The sequence below is a fragment of the Aythya fuligula genome, chromosome 2 (genome assembly GCF_009819795.1).
Source record: "Aythya fuligula isolate bAytFul2 chromosome 2, bAytFul2.pri, whole genome shotgun sequence".
Classification (NCBI taxonomy): domain Eukaryota; kingdom Metazoa; phylum Chordata; class Aves; order Anseriformes; family Anatidae; genus Aythya; species Aythya fuligula.
This window is the reverse complement of record NC_045560.1, coordinates 94138049-94154100: the sequence shown is the minus strand read 5'-3', so window position 1 is coordinate 94154100 and position 16052 is coordinate 94138049.

The following is a 16052-nucleotide window of genomic DNA, read 5'->3' as shown; positions in this document are numbered from 1 at the left end:
TAGGAGCTATGAATCTCCACATATGGTTTTACTTCTGCAAGAGCCGTTCTTTTAAGACCTTTTGAACGCACGTATAATGTATATGATGTAGATGACTTCAACTTGAACAGATGTGCATCCTGCTTTCCTGTGTCAGCGTTGTTTTTCACATGCACACACATTTTAAGGTACAACAAGAACCACATCATGGTGCAATTGCAAAGTCTGAGCCCAACTTGAAAGCTGATGATGATAATTTATTTTATTGCAAGAGGAGTTGTTCATCTCCTTCATTGTTTGACTGTGCAGAACCTGACAGCCTCCAAGAGAATTTTGCTCATCCACAGAGAAGATGAAAGATCACTTATGTCTATCAAATGCATTTTTCCAGTATTGATGTGATACAGATTTCTTGTTAATGCCTTTGAAAATGCAAGTGGAAAAGCATCTAAAGATGCTTTAGAACTAACTTAACAAATAAATTCATCACAAATTGCTGTATTTTGTGAAGTAACATGAAAATGGCTACATGGAATAATCAGTAGTACTGTTTCACCGGGCACTTATGGAAAGCACTGGTTAAATTATTTGCATTATGAAGTACTGGATGAGCTTCTGCAGGATTCTTTATAAATCCTTCATTATAACAATAAATTTGCTGTTAAATGTTAGCTACAATTATACATTTTAATGAAAATCTCTCACTTGGTATTTGCAGACCAACACTGAGAACCAGAAAGTTTATATATATATAAATACATATTATGTAGCGATTAAAACATGAAAGAATGAATATGAGTATTTCAAACCTTTTACATCTGCATTATTTCACCATGGTTATGCTGAGCAAGTCTTGCTACTAGCCTTTTTAAGAAGAACTTAGATATATTAGATGCAGCAAATCATTATTTCTAGCGGTGTAGCAACATTATATGATTATGATTTTATGTGTTTTTCTCTTTGTTAGTGTAGAAAGAAAGTTTAATCAAGAATTAATGTGATTTAGCAAATATAGTTTTATATGTGTCTACAGGAATTAGCAATTTATGGGAAATAAAACTGGGATAGCGTACTGCCTTATATCAACTGCAAAAACAGCACTGGTCTTGCTATATCTTACAAATGAAAGTTGAAAACAGGTCAGGTATGAAGAAGTTCCAAGTAGTAATTAGGAAATGCAAACTTTGAAAACAAATTCTCATTTTTCCAGTGCAATACCTCATCTTATTGAGATGAAGCTTCTAGTCATTAGATGAGCTGAAAATCTAACACACTTTGACTTCACTCTGCACTCTGCTCAAATGTGTGCATGCTGTATTTTTTGTTGTATTTTCTTGCTTCTCACTTGGCACAGAATTTATCTAGTGATACACAGCCCTTATATATTACTAATATACTGTAGTATAACACCAGCAAAGCGTAAGACAATATTCTGTCTAATTGTTTTGATCAAACATGACATAGACTTTGTACTCATGCTAGACATATTTCTGGAAGTTATAGCTTTCACAGTACCTGCTTTCATTTTTTTTGTAATCCTGTCTGTTTCAGACCCTCAAGAATGCAGCACAACCGTTTCAGTTTTCAGCCTGTCAAGACTTTGCACAAATGATTTGTCAAGAAAAAGTCTAATTATGTCTGGCTTAAGGCTTCCATGTTAAACAGGAACAATTGTGGTGACTTTGAAAGAACCGCCTCCTGGCACTTAAGCAAAATGTGAAAGCAGCATGATTGTCCTGCCTTGTTTCTTTCCATCAACACCCTGTGGTCAGAAAAAGAAACCACCAAATACTTCACTTCCATTTCTATCAGTTTCTTGTGACTGGCAGCACTGTGGCATTTGCCTTGTTCTATGTGTGAGTCATACTGCTACGGCAACAAGAGAGCCTGTTGAATACAAACTCTGAAACTAAGCAGAAATCAAGCCAAGAGCTGTTACTGCAGCAATCAAGCAGATTAGTTTAAGTAATTCCAATGAGCATATTAAAGCTCAAAATGAATGAGGAGGTTTGAAAGAAAAGCATAAATCAGGTCAAGCCTATGTGACCTGGCACTGTGAAACACTTTATAAATCACACCTATTTTGCTATGACTATGTTTTGATGATTCTGACATGTCAGCAACCACTTATCTAACTTTGTCTGTTTCAAAAATATAATCTATCTTTTCTTTCCAACAGAGTCTACAAGCAACAACAAAACTTCTTTACTTAAGATCTGATCCAGCTGATCACTCAGTGGTTTCATCACTAGTATCAGTGGAAGATTTCTAGAGACACTATGGATATGTATTTTGAGGTAAAATCCTGTAAAAAACAATGCTGATACATAGCAAATATGGAAATACATGGCAAAAACGATGACTGAAGAACTAACAAGTGATACTCTGACAAGTTGTCACCAGGCAGTAATGATATCAGTACTTGGCTTCTGCATGATCTGAGCAGATCAATGAAGCTAATCATGATTAAAAAGATAAAAAAAATCTGTATTAGTCTTTCAATATTATGAGCTGGTTCCTGGTAACAGATACATAGATTTCCATGCAACAAAGTATTTTGGCCAGAATATTTAGTAACAGTCTTCATGACTGCAACACTCTATGTTCCTTCACAGCAACTACCAGCTGAGTTTGTCTCTCATCAGGTGTGTTACTGTGGATTTCCGCTGGTAGGTATCAGTCTATGTACCACCATGAGTGTGCATCATTATCTTATTTGCCTAATTCAAACATGGGACACAGCCTTCCCTTCAGTATTTCAAATCATCCTATGCACAACCTGGATATGAAGGTGATGGCTTAGGTCCTGAGGGAATTGAGGTAGTAACTGTAGAGGGACCTGAGTTTTTTGTTTGAGAACTATCTAGTCGGTGTGCCCAAAATGCTTGACTGGTGCTCTGCTGCGGGTGATATAGATGCAGGTGCATCAAGGTCAATCTTTTGCTTATCTGCTCAGACTGAACCATCTCTAGTGTTTTTTGTTGTTGTTGTTTTTTAAGGAATCAGCCAATTTGTAATCAAGAAGGGTGTCAACTTACAGTGCATAAACTAATGAGCATTTCCAAATCAAGTATTATAATTGTATGAAGTCCACTCTGAGACATTATAGAATGCATTTTGTGGATTGTGCTTTCACAACCTGATGTGTTCTGCACTAATTTTCCCAAGCAACAAAGCCCTTATGGAAGAACTAGAAATAACTATATTGGCATCAGACCTACAGTGATATTGGAGAAGCTACATACAGATTGACATATGAAGATGAAGAGATATATGAAGGTAGTGACTCAGAAGAATGCTGGCTTCTTGGAAAACAAAGCATACAAAGGCAAGGATTCGTTCCTGGAGTGCTCATCTGGACAGGGAAGGACAAGTCAACAACAGTACAACTATCATGTAAAATTGTTCTGTCTTGGAAGTTTGGCACATTGGGCAGGAACACATGGAGAGAGAACAAGGAAGCTTTTCTGCCTTTTAGCAAATAAACTTAAGGCCAATGACATTACAGAAATGGAACTACTATATCTTGTTAAAGCTGATGAACCACAGGACTGCTGAAACAAATACACTTACCATATTCAACTAGCAGTATCTAATAGAAAACCAAAGTTTCAGTTATCAGAAACATTTTTCTAGCACCATTCCCTTCATAAATTTCAGTTGCAAATTACAGTTCTTAACAGAAAAGGATTCTTCAATTTCCAGATGATTTTCAGCAAAAACAATGTGGAAAAAGAAAATTCCCTTTATTTTTACCTAATTTACAGACAGTTTTTTTCTATGTGGTATTTTATCCAAATACTTTAGTGAATATATATATATATTTTTTTTTCAAGCACCTTAGTTTATAAAGGTTAAGAGTTTCTTCTCTATAATATCTTACATGACAATCATCAAAGCAGATGTACACGATATTTCTTTTTTTTTTTTTTTTCCCTATCTTTCTAATGATTTAGAGATTTCCTTCCTTCCTTCCTTCCTTCTTTCCTTCCTTGTAAAGAAAACCATAGCACGCTCTTTCTTCTCAAATGGTTATGGTAAGCACAGGAATATGTATAGCATATACATAAAAGTAATCTTTATTATGAATATTATGAAGTATGGTTTGACTAATGGCTAATATGAAAAGGAAGAGAAAAAGAGTTTCACATTTATTTGTACATTTTGTACATTTTTGTACATTTGTACTTTTTTTTTTTTTTTAATTAATCTTGAACTGTGTCAAAATCCATGCTGCTTTGATTTTTTTTCTCTACTGATATGTATCTCTGGAGCAGAAGGTTTGCATGCCTTTGGTATATTATGGTGACTATACAATGTCCAGTAAAGTTGATCACAATAGAAGAAATTTATTCTAAACCTCAGAAATTTTAAAATGTATATGTGACTGTATTATATTTCATGAACATGTTCTTTTACAAGAAAATGTTATTAAACACAACCAGAGTTATTTAGCTAGAGTGAAACAATGTCTGAAGAGATAAAAAATAAAATGTTATATTTGGTACTGTGAGCATATGCACAGAAATGACCTGTTATTATATGCCTAAACTCAAGAAGAAAGTTTTGGAAATTATGCTTGGATTCTTCATACTGCAAGATTTATGACCTGCTTTCAAGTCCAGGTTGCTCAGAATCTTCATTTGTGAGCCCTATGAAGCATGTATGTTATCTTTTTACTGAAAACATGAAGCACAATATTTTAAAGTATTTATATTGCATATGGAACAAAACTTGTCTTTTATCCTATCATTGCCTGTTGGCACCCTCATCCCTGGCTTAGTTATGTAAAATGTGTAAAAACAATGGAGTAAACAATAGCAAAAAAAAAGACTCTTAACAGAAATGGGCATAACAAGTTTTAAAGTGCAGATGTTTATCTTGGAAATGCAGTTATCTGAAAAAGCTTTTCTTAGCAACTGAAAAGATAAATGATCTTACTTGAGAGCTTTCTAGCCATTTATCATTCAGATTATATTGGTCACTTTTTTTGAGTGAAATGAACAACTCATGAGCATATGGTGCAGAGCCCTCAGTTAAACAAGGAATTTAAGGGCTTGCGTACCTTTCAGAGTGTGAGTGAAGCAAAAGATAGAGGTGGCCTCTGACAAAACACACAATCTGATCATCCTTCTTTGTCCATGTGCATAACTAAGGCTGTAAGCAAAGTACGGTGTTTTAAGCTCTGAATCCAGTCTTACAGATGAATCAGCTATGTACCTGAGTCATACACATAAGTGTGGGCTCTGCAAATTTATTCCCTATACAATACAGTAGCCAAAGGAATTGCTCCAGATTTATATCAGAAAACTCAAGATAGTAGTTCTATTTAGATGAATTCATCTAAAACCATTTAAAATATCTGTATTTGGTTTATTATTTTAACTATATATATCAGAACAAGAGCTGTATGCTATCTTAGCTTATTTAAATCTGTATAATGACATTAACTGATAAATTGTCATTATTATAAAATTTATAAATCATTATTATAAAAAAATTCAAATTCAAACTGCCTATAGGTTTATTTGTTGTTGTTTTTTAAGGTTAAGAAACATCAGAACACACTGCCTCAAGAACTCTTCTCTTGTTTCTTTTAAGTAGGACTTATGGCTCTCCTAACAACATTGCTCTTGAAGAAGGAGAAATAAAAGGAGAAGGAGGAAGGAAAGAAGGAGGAATAGGGAGGGAAAAGGAAAGGGTGAGGGAAAGGGGATGGGTGGAGAGGGGAGGGACATGGTGGGAAAGGGAGGAATACAGCATAAAAGCTCTCTGAATGGATGAATGATCCAGACTTGGTCTCTGGTTTCCATTTACCTGAAAGCTTGGTATTCTGTATAAAATTGTGTGGGATGTCTGATACACCTAACAATTAAATGACTGAAATCATCATGGTGAGTTCTTCAGTTTTCTGTAACTATCAAAAACATATTCAGAGAACAGAGTTGCAGGCCTTTAGTTGTATAGTTTTGTATGTATGAGCTGGGATATTACTGCCATAGACAGTTAGAAACAATTTGACAAGCAGGAGAATCACAGAATCACAGAATTGTAGGGGTTGGAAGGGACCTCCAGAGATCATTGGGTCCAACCCCCCTGCCAAAGCAGGTTCCCTGAAAGAGACTTTATGCTCTGCTTCTGTAGTTTACAATAAATCTAAGCAGAGTTCTCCTGCTAGGACTCTATGACCAAGAAAGCTTTGCCTCAAAACATACTTTCCCAAGCATAGAGACTTTCCTTATCAAGGCCAAATGTGGCCTTGGCTAAGCAACATATTTCCAAAAAGAGAACCAAGATTGATGTATCCAATAGTGTACTGGTGACAAATTTGTTCAACTCTTAGAAATTCAAGACTGCTGATACCTGTTTCAAGTGATCCAATATCACTGGACTGGCCTTGTGGTCTGAAAGCAGGCACTGCAGACAATAGGGAAGCCTCTAATCTTAGCTGGGGATGGCTCAGCATAATTATATCTCAGCCTGCAGCATAACACACAGACATGTAATTATAGTTTTTTTAATAGTGGGTTGCAATGATACAGTGTTTCAGATGACAAAACACAACAGTGTCACAGATTTGTCCTTTGAAGGGTATTTGGTTCTAAGTGTTGCAAAACTCAGCTACAGTTTTCCCATTGATTCCACTGTACAGGCTAGTGAGTTTTGCCAAAAAAAATAAAAATAAAAATAAAATAAAATAAAATAAAATAAAATAAAATAAAATAAAATAAAATAAAATAAAATAAAATAAAATAAAATAAAATAAAATATTGTGTAACTATGTGAAGATTTGAATATTTTTTGTAATAATTTCAGTTTGTATCACATAAAGCCTCGAGATGTGGTAAAGCACATAAAAGGCTTAACCAAGTTCCAGGCAGGATAATAAAATCTGTGAAAATCCTTGTTAATATCATTAAATATGTTAAAAGCCTCATTAATCACAGAATGGTTGAGGTTGAAAGGGACCTCTGCAGATCATGTAGTCCAACCATCCTGCTTAACCAGGATCATGCCCAGGTAGGTTTTGAATATCTCCAGAGAAGGAGACTCCACAACCTCTCTGAGCAATCTGTTCCAATGCTCTGTCACCCTCACAGTAAATAATTTTTTCCTCATATACAGATGGAATTTCCTGTGCTTCTGTTTGTGCCCATTGCTTTTTGTCCTATCGCTGGGCACCACCAAAAAGAGTCTGGCCCCAGTGTATTGACACACTCCCTTAAGATATATATTATCAGATAAGATCCCCTCTTAGGCGTCTCTTCTCCAGGCTAAATGAAAGAAACAGAGAATGAAGTCAATGTTTTTTTCACTCGAGTTCCTAAAGCACATTCTAGTTTTTTTCTTTTTGACTGAAATCCGTTCAGGGACACCACAGAGGTCCATGAAAAACCTTCAGACTTTTATCCTGCTTGGGACAACTGATAATGAAAATAATTTCATCACCATAATTATATAATTAATTTTTCTCTGATAAATGTGAACATGCATGCATGATTGAAGGATGTCAGATAGACAAATCTACATCCTAGTTCCTGACATACAACAGACTGAGGGGAAAGAACATGAGTTGATTTAAACGTGCTGTTATCTCCAGTTACTTCAGAGGAATCAAGGATAATTTATACTAGCTAAATCTCTGTTTTCATCACAGTCAGAATATATCATACAACTGACTTATTCTTGAGTAGCCAGTATGTCCTCCGTTGTTTTTGAACTAAAGTGATGTTATTTCCCTGGTCTCTTCACCATTCTTCAAATAGATTCATTTCTTTCTCCTCAGAGTTATTAGCCTTGGATATATCTATATGTACCTTAATTCTCTTCTAAGTATTCTCTAAATCTCATACTCCTTGGGCACTTTTTTTTTTCTTTTTTTTTTTTTTTTTTTTAATTATAATTATCTTAAATGTATCTCTGTTGTCCTACTAGAGAAAAAAATGGTATCGATCTGGGAAGGATTGTTCTTATAGTAAGAAGAATGGTGATTTCCATTTCAAAATATACATGTACATATAAAAATATTGCTCCTTCTAACAAGGCAGTTTTGGTTCTCCTGAGCTGATCTGTGTGTTGTGTCTTGATATACTGAAAAGCATTTTATCTTGGTGTATCTTTATGGAGATGCAATACATTTCTTTATCTGCACCCATCTTTTCTGTAATTTGGTGAGAAAGAGAGGTATTGTGCTTACACTTCCTTGCTTCCTCCATTGGGATACCACATGCTGAGATTATACTGTTCCTGAGCAATTAATTTTCAAAAAGATACAATTAAAAAGGCATATTCTGGTTTGTATACTTTCTTACCAGGACCCCAGTGTTATGTATGAGTCAGGCAGAACCTACACTATATATTTGCTTTCTCTCTGCAGGGCAACATCCTGTCTACACTTCTTTTTCCTTAATAGTTTGGCCCTTTGGTATCAACAGCTTATGACAATATAAAAGAAGAAAAGCTGATTCCTGCTCAAGACAAGCTTAGCAACAATCTCCTCACCTTTGTGTAGATGTCCCTAAAGACTGCTCCATATTTAAGATATAGATGTTAAAAGAAGGTTTCTCAGCACACTGAATGTAATCCAGTGTTTTTCAGTTAGTGTTTTTCCTTGTCTTCAACACTCTATATTTGTCACTCCTGGAAATTTCAGTTCACTGCTTTTCTATCAGGTTAAATATTTCAAATTGAAAAAAATAAATAAATTAAAAAAAAAAAAAAAAAGCTATTTAAATGCATATGGAAGTTTACATGCAATAAAGGACAAATCAGTGACTTTTTTTATGTTAATTCATGTTACAGTTTTTAGGTTCTACCTAGCTTGCCTTGTTTGGATAACAAAGGAATTGTATACATCCTATCTCTGAATATTAAGCAGAAAATAGTGCTGAGCAACCACATAAAATACCAGTTTGCAAAAACTTTCTTTGTGCCACCTTTTTTCTTCATACATATTGGGTTAAAATTCCCCTGCTTTTACTTTCTTTCAGTAATATTCTCTCTTTTGAGTACATTTGCAATATCACACAGTAGCAATCTTTTAGATCTTTTTTCATACTTAGGCTGCTTCATATGATTTGAATTTCTGCACAGTTTTGTCCATCACTCTTTGTTGTAATTATCATGACGTACTTCTCAGTCTGATGTGGTCTCCTAGGAAAAGAACCTTATTGTTTTTCTTATCAGGAAAGTGGGTGTTTAAAGAGTTTCTTTTCTTAAAAGCTGGGAAATATCATACCTCTATTATTACTTCTCAACATGCTTGTGTTCTTATTAACACAGAGAAATCTTAGTTTTGCCACCACCACCAGCTAACCGGTGCACAATTTGCAGATTGACTGCACCCCTGGGTTAATACTGGGTATATTATAATAGTTCTACTCCAAATAATTTCAGGACTTCTTCTATCTTGAGTTCGTGTGAACTGTGTCTTTGTTATTTTTTTTTTGTTGTTGTTCGTTTGTTTTTTCCCTGTTAGTACCTAAGAATAATGTGCGTACTATCCAAGTCATCAAGCCTGTTTTTTATGCTCATATCAACATGAGCTATATCTTTACACTGAGTTATTGAAGACATTTATTACTCTCTAGCTAATTCAATCAAATTCCCCAAAGTATCATTGGTATACAATCTTTACAATCTATAACAGCTTCCAAATAATACCAACTGATACCTTCTTGTAACTTAGAAGATGATGGTAATATTGGAGGAATTTGTGTCCTAATAATAATTCATTAAAAACATATGTATGCCTTCCTGTGGTAATTCCTTAAGGAAACATAAGAACAATGGGGTCATTAATTTCACAATTTCATCAATTTCAATCTGCATCATCCCTGGAAGACTTGAAAGATTTTGGAAGACTTTGACCTCCCCAGTGTAGAATGGAAGAAATAATTGTTGTGTTGCTCCTGACACAACAGTTGATAGACTTCAGAATAATTTGAGCAAAGGAACCACAAAACAACAACTTATCTGAGTTGGAAATATTTTGGAATGGTTGGAGTAATGAGGAACAAAAAGCACAAAAACTTTTAATCAAAGAATGAAAGAACTACTGAGGTTGCAAGATGCCTTCTGAGATCATATAGTCCAACCCAACTACTCAAACAGAGTCAGTTTAAGCACTTTGCCCAGGGCCATATCTAGTTGGGTTCTGAATGGCTCAAAGGATGGATACACAACAGGCTCTCTGGACAATCTTCAGTATATGACCAACTCAATTAGCATGGCAGTGAAAAGTTTCTAGGAATTCAACCAAAAAATATTGAGTTAAACCCATTACGAGGGAGAATTTAGGACATGATTGTGATGTCATAGAACTGGATTTGCTGATCTAAACAGTCATTTCCATCCCTAACTTCCTCTTTCTTTCTGTCTATATCCTCATTTCTGAAGCAAAAGGACTTGTTGATTGTTTTCCTTCCATTACTTTGTTAATCTATTTTTGATACTTGGAACTTCCCTTCTTCATTCACTTATTTTGTGAATGAATGAAATCCTGTGAAAGTTTTTCAGTGATATGCTAATATGCAGTGACTCCTATATCAACTTTCCTACTGTGACTGCATGGCACAGTGTCAGTCTTAATCTATGTGGGATTTCAGTGATTTCCTGTTAAGTAAATTTTTGGCTCTTGAATTAATCTTTTCCTAAAGTTTGTGTTTTTCAGTGTTTAGATAAAAAGTAGAGGTGAAAGACTTTGTAGTAAGAGAATTTTAATGAAATTAGCTAGCAGTTAAATAAACAGTCTCGTCTGTACTTTCTCAGATGAAATAAACCTTACTTAAACTAGAATAGCATCTGGGCTTCTATTGCATATCTGATAAGGCAAAAAGAAGTCCCCTGAGAAGTTACAGACTTCAGGACAATGCACATAGGGTAAGGCCTTTCTCTTTAACCCACTTCAGCAGCTTTAGTTTAGCATTCTGCTAAAAGACAAGCTATCCTTTCATAACGAGCTGTGGATTTCTTCTGTTTCAATATTGCCAGTATATAAACATTCCCCAGAGGGTGTACCACTTGCTGATAAGCCACCTTAAACAAGAATGTAATGTCCAGTAAGTTCTCATGTCCAGCAATTTCTACTATCCTGTCCATGTAGCCTAACCTCAGATCTGGGAAAAGTCAGTGACCTAGTCATTTGCCTAGAACCCTGGACATTTTCCTGCAGCCTCACTATATTGTAATTAAAACTGTATTATTTTTATTATGAATATATGAAGGCATATTCACATCTCCCAAAGTTTGGCAGTGTCTTTAGTGAGGAATATAAGAATCATAAAAGTGTGGAAGCACGTTATAAGGAAGGAGTACAAATGTGAGAACCTAGTATAAGAATAATAAAAATGCTACTTTGGTTGTAGCTACATTGAAGAAATGCGAAACAAACTAGTTAACTTTTTGCTTTTGAATAATCACATTGTCTTTCTTAGTGCATCTGTAGTCTTCTAGCATTCCTCCAAATTTTCAGTTTTGTTACTCTGATATCTCTCTAACTCTTTGTGCATTCCTGCATTGCTTTCCTTTCTCAAATGGTTGTGGTGCATTTGAAGATTTTTAAAAGATCTTAGACTTTGACAACAGACTTCCATTTCCAAAAGAAATCTCAAGCTTTCTTCCTTTCTACCTGTGCATGTATACAGTACCTAGGGAAAATAAATAAATAAATAAATGAAGCAGACAGTCCTGCAACATTAAGACATTGCTTTGAAAAAGAAGCCAGGTGTGACTATCTGAAGACAAAGCAATGAGCATCTGCTATACTTTGGAGGAAGAACACTGGATCTGTAGACCTATACTTTATCCAAGTAGCATCAAAGAACCTGAGAACATATTATTATTCTGTCATACACAAAGTGAAGACAAATTTCTGAGAGTATTTCAATCTTTCCCACCTATTTTTAATTGCCTAAAACATTTAACAAGTACCAAGCCTGTAAACAGGAGTGCCTTGCTTAGTATTTTCTTCTTTGGCCCTCAAGATAAAGGTCAAGCTCTGCACTTTTGAAAAGCAAACGAAAGAAATGGAAATACCTTCCCTTTCCAAAGATCTGCAGGTTTTAAAGGATACTGGGATTAAAAAAAAAAAAAAAAATCCTCAAAGCTGTCTGCATGGTGGCTAAACAAGATTAGGTAAAACACATCCTCTCCAATGCATATATGGAATATAAAACATCTTAATCCTCTCCAGTAGGGTACCTTAAGCAGTTACTATGCAGAAGAAACTCGCATACAGTAAACAGGCCAACAAATACATCCCTGTTGGTCAGACTTTTTTACCCTAAATCTGTGCTGCTGAACAGTCCAAGACCTCTTGTAGCAGAATTACAAAGAAAGATAGCTTTACTCTTTACTTTACTAAAATTAAATTACTCAAGTGACTTCAACAAATAGATGTTTGTTATTAAAATGTGAATTTCAATGGATATAGACTCTCTATCATATAAATGCAATTTATTTATTTATTTATTTATTTATTTATTTATTTATTTATTTTTACCAGGCTAGCTACAGTAACAAGTTTTTTGTTGTTGTTGTTGTTGTTTTGTTTTATTTTTTGTTTTTTAATTCCAAAGCCCCCTGATGATGTAACCACTAAAGCTTTTCTGAAGTAAAGGAACCTGGCCAAACCTCTTCCCAAATATGCTTGTCTTCCTATCAGTTGAATTAACAGAGCTAAATCCCTTCACTGCAAGCTACCACTGTTAGTTCCCAGTGAGTACATCATTTACATGTATCACCCTGCTCTTTCTTTTATTGTGTTCTTGTTTTGGTTCACTGTTCCCCTTAATTTGAAATGCCAGTTTCCCTTGCTGTACATTTGGAGGTATTTGGTAGCAGGACAGAAAAGGCTTGTTATTGAAGCTGAATTAACCTAACAAAGAGAGAGGGAGAAAAACAATCAGAGCCCCACACAGAGCCATTAAACTTCAACCACAGTTTCAATATTTAAATGGCATAAACATAAAGAATCATAATGTTTCTTTAATTCATGGCCATTTGTTTTGCTTTTTTTTTTTTTTTACTATGTATATCATACAACTGTATCTATGGAATAGATATGTTTGATAGATCAAGTTGTTGCAACTGTATAAAACATGCTGTGTATAGAGAAATATTATATCACAGCTAATTCTGCTTCCTATTTCTAGCTAGAAATTACTTCTTTTATACCAGAAAAGGCTGTTAATGTCAGTGCGAGGACATGTCTACTGTACTTCAAGCACAAGGCTGAAATTGTACAGATTCCACATATACAGTACAGTATTTGTTTCTTCAAAACCCACTGAGATTTCAAGTCACCAAGCATTTATTATGCTGAAACGGTCCTTTAAAATGGATTATTTTGAAAGCTTACAAGGAAGAGCTCCTCCATCTCTATTAGCAAGCTGTGGACTGGTTCCCTTTGTAAGAAGCTGCAGGGGATGGAAATACTTGGCATCACATTGCACTTTGCTCAGGAAAATGTTCAATATCCTAGTACAAAATACAATAAGAGAGCTGTTTACCATGGTGTCTATCACAATATCTGTTCAGAACCGCCAAAAAAACAAGAGTCTTACAACAGAGATAACAAAATAGCCAGGAAGACAAAAATCTACTCAACACTTGATTTAGAGAATTTCTGTGGGAATCTGTGGTTCATGCTTGAGGGTACAATGCTTCTTGTTTAACATACTTAATGTCCATTGACTGTTCCCTGCACCACTACAGTTACACACATATTGTACACAGAAATGGGACACAAACACTGTGGATTACCTCCTATGGTTTTATTAACTGAAGAATAGAAGAGGGGAGAAATATAATAAAGGCTTATGCTAGCCCACATGAATGGACTTTTTAAGAGCAGTGAGGCAAAATGAGAAGCCTTTGCATTCTAAGGTGTTATAGAAACTTAATGTATTCTGGAAATAGGAAGGTGACAATTTTCATTAGGGATTGGTTTTGTTTTCTCAAGATTAAAAATCAAAAGGAGGCAAATCTTTTAATCGTAAACCAAGCTCTTTCTAAGGCTTAGTATAGCTGATCTGAGGCATACCATCTTCAGTGCAGCAACATAAAAAAACCACACACACACACCACTCTAATTTATCTCCCTGTGCTTAAAATTCTGACTGTAGTAACAATATTCTGGAGTGAAATCAAATGGAAAGAAAATTATTTCAGGGTTAAATTAAAAAATAAAATAAAATCTCAGTATCACTTGTTAGGATGGTGCAGAAAGACCTTGAAATATTCTCATTTGATTTTTCAGATCCTCAGAAAATAGAGGAGATGGAATCTAGTGCTGATACATAATGATTGATATTTGAATACATATATACATCTTTTTTTTTTATTTTCCTTGAGGAGTTGGAATCATACTCCCACCAGACTCATAGTCCATACTATGTTCTTCAGTCTTATGAAAACACAGCTGAACCAATCACTTCTTTAGAACTATATGTATATATAAAGCTGAAAACGTGTGTCAGTTGAATATCTCCCTTAATCAGAAGCTTTATTCAATACTGAGTGCTCAATATCCCTGGGTTCTTCATGTAATTTCTGAAGCCTTCACTACTTTGGCATTCAGAAAGAAACATTTTCTCAAGGAAATAGTGCTTGTCTTCCCCGGTCTTCTATTATTAGAATAGTAATATTCAGTGAATACAATGGCTTACACCAGCTGAGCTAGTAGACATTAGAAGTCAGATGGGAGAGAATTCTGAGAACCCTGTGTATCTGTGCACAAACAGTGATGCATTAATGTAGCATATTTTCTTCATGATCATATTCTGAATAGATGAGTTGGTACAACTGACAATAAATAAACAAATAAATGGCAGATCGAGAGCTAGCTTGTACAAACTGTTTGGTAGGACCAGAGAGGTAGCTTGTACAAACTGGTACGACCAGCGAAGGTAGAAGGCATGAATGTACAGAATCCCACTTTTGATTGAATGAGCCATTAGTAATTTAAATAAGTAGAATAAAAATACTTTCAAAGAGTAATCTAATTTTTGTTAAAAGCAGTTAATTACAGAAACATTTCACCCTCTTCCCTTCCCTCTCCTCCCTTACTTGTTATTCTTTCAGTTTTCAGTCTAAAGCTTTGAAGTCACTGCGACAACTTTGGATTTGAATTCTCTGAAGTTTACTATATAAAGGGTATTACATTAGAAAAGACAAATGTTTATGAATCTCTAGTTCTTCCACACAAAAATATGTTTTCTGTGAAACTTTAAAATACATTAATTTATGAGCTTAAATAAATAAATAAATAAGAATTGGAAGAGGAAACTTTGCTGCCCAGAGTTGTCCTCTGTCAAATGATAGGACATGCTGTGATATCTTTTCACCTATTATTAAGGAAATAAACCATAGTTTTAAAAAATCAGTTAAACAGGTAGTCAGTTAAACAGGTAGTTGTAGGAGTGCTTATGAAACGTGCTTTTCCAAAATAGAAACACCACTCTTTTTTTTTTTTTTTTTTTAGTTGGGGACGAGGAAGTTGGGGGTGTTTTTAGGAAGCATGGTGGATGTGGCAGTAGATCTAAAATGATAGATGATGCTGAAGCATTAAAACAGAATGTAATTTTGATTAATGTGACATTTTAACTAATTTTAACTGTTTTGCATAAAATCCTTCATTATGAGTACAAATGATGCCTGGAGCTGAACTGGAATCATGGAACGGAAAAAAAAAAAAAAAAAAAAAAAAAAAAAACAAAGGTTACCTGGCTTGCTGGGTGAGAACAACTTTGTTTATGCCATTTGACCAAGACCAGGTATTTTTTTAAATTTTAAAATTAAGTTTTTAAATTCTTTTCTTTTTACAATCAAATCTTTTTGGATATCCTAGTCTCCTAGTCTTCTGATACTGATCACCAACTACTTGAAACACCAAAACAGAATGCTATTTATTCCTTTTTATTGAACAAATCTGACTATGTTCTCATCTCTTGTGAACATTAGCCACAAACAGGGTAACCCACTCGAAGAATGAAAGAGGAAAAGTACATTCTTGCCCATTCAAAGAGCTTTATCATCTCCTGAAAACACTTTATCCTTACATAGTTTCTAGA